The sequence below is a fragment of the Psammomys obesus genome, unplaced genomic scaffold, assembly GCF_907164565.1.
Source record: "Psammomys obesus unplaced genomic scaffold, mPsaObe1.curated_primary_1811, whole genome shotgun sequence".
NCBI classification, from domain to species: Eukaryota; Metazoa; Chordata; class Mammalia; order Rodentia; family Muridae; genus Psammomys; species Psammomys obesus.
Window position 1 is genome coordinate 1,828,617 of NW_026595981.1, and position 1,549 is coordinate 1,830,165.

Genomic DNA, 1,549 nt, shown 5'->3' on the forward strand with positions numbered 1-1,549 from the left:
ACACACACACACACACACACACACACACACACACACACACACACACAAAGCACACACAGTTAAAATGGTAAAAACGGTAAAAATTTAAACTCAAAAAAGGAAAGCCTTCCTTTTGTGAACCCAGGGCTGTGCCTATCAGAATTTCCATTTTCTTAAGTAAGCTGTCATCTCTATTATTTAATTTCTCAACACAATTTGACATTTGTAAGTTGCCCCTAAAAAAAAAAAAAAGAAAAAGATTGTGTAAGCCGTATATATTCTTAAGCTGATTTCTACAGGGAATGCAGCCCAGTTTGGCATTAAACTCCTGATTCTCCTGCCTCTACCTCCCAAGTGCCGGATTACAGGTGTGCAACACCTCATCAGCCAAAGACCTTATTCTTTTAATTAAATACACTACTTGCTCTTATGTGCCATTTAAGATCTGTTTTCCAGGGGACCCGGATTCAATCCCCAGCACTTACACAGTGGCTCACAGCTGTCTGTAACTCCAGTTTCAGGGAATACGACAACCTTTGGCCTCCTCAGGTACCAGGTTGTGGTGCACAGATTTGCACGCATGGGATAACAGCTATCCAGTACAATAGTAAAACATTTTTTATTCTGTGGATTTTCTTTTCATTCAAGACAGGGTTTCTCTGTGTAGTCCTGGCTGTCCTGGAACTTGCTCTACAGACCAGGCTGGTCCTGAACTCAGAGATCCGCCTGCCCCAGCCTCCCAAGTGCTGGCATTAAAGGTGTACACTTCCATCACCCAGCAATAGTTTTTTAAATTAACAACAACAAAAATCTAGGTTCTAAAACTTCATACCTGGGAATAATTATGGGAGGTCCCAAAAAGCGTTGCTTTTATTCTAGACGTGTATGTCTCTGTGTGTGAGAGAGACAGAGACAGAGACAGAGACAGAGACAGAGAGGGAGAGTCTGAGGATTGAACCTAGGAACTAATGCATACAAACGCTCTGTCACTGAGATAATATCCCCAGCTAAAATTTCTGTGGTTATGTATTTTTAAAACATTTTGGCCAGGCACAGCGACCTTCAATTCCAGCACGCGGGAGGCAGAGGTATGGAAATCTGTCTATATCACAGGCTCCAGGACCACACAGAGATGTCTCAAATTGTTTTCTATTTCTATAAAGACAGTTTTACTTCTCAAATATTTTCAGCGCTGGGCTTGAAACTAACCTGCCATGCCAGCACCCCACCACCAAGCTCTGCCTTTAGCCTTCTTTTTTACATTTTATTTAAAAATCTTTTAAAATTTATTTTATGGAACTGGGCATGGTCCCAGCACTGGGCAGAGGCAGGCGGGTCTCTGTGAGTTAGAGGCCAGCCTGGTCTACAGAGCGAGCCCAGGACAGCAAGGGTGGTTATACAGAGAAACCCAGTCTCAAAAATAAAATACTATTTTATGTGTATGAATGTTTTGCCTACATGTTTGTCTGTGTTCCACGTGTGTGCCTGCTTCCCTCAGAGGCCAGAAGAGGGTGTTAAATCCTCTTCTAAAGTTAACAAATAGTGGTGAGCCACCGTGCAGGTGCTGGGA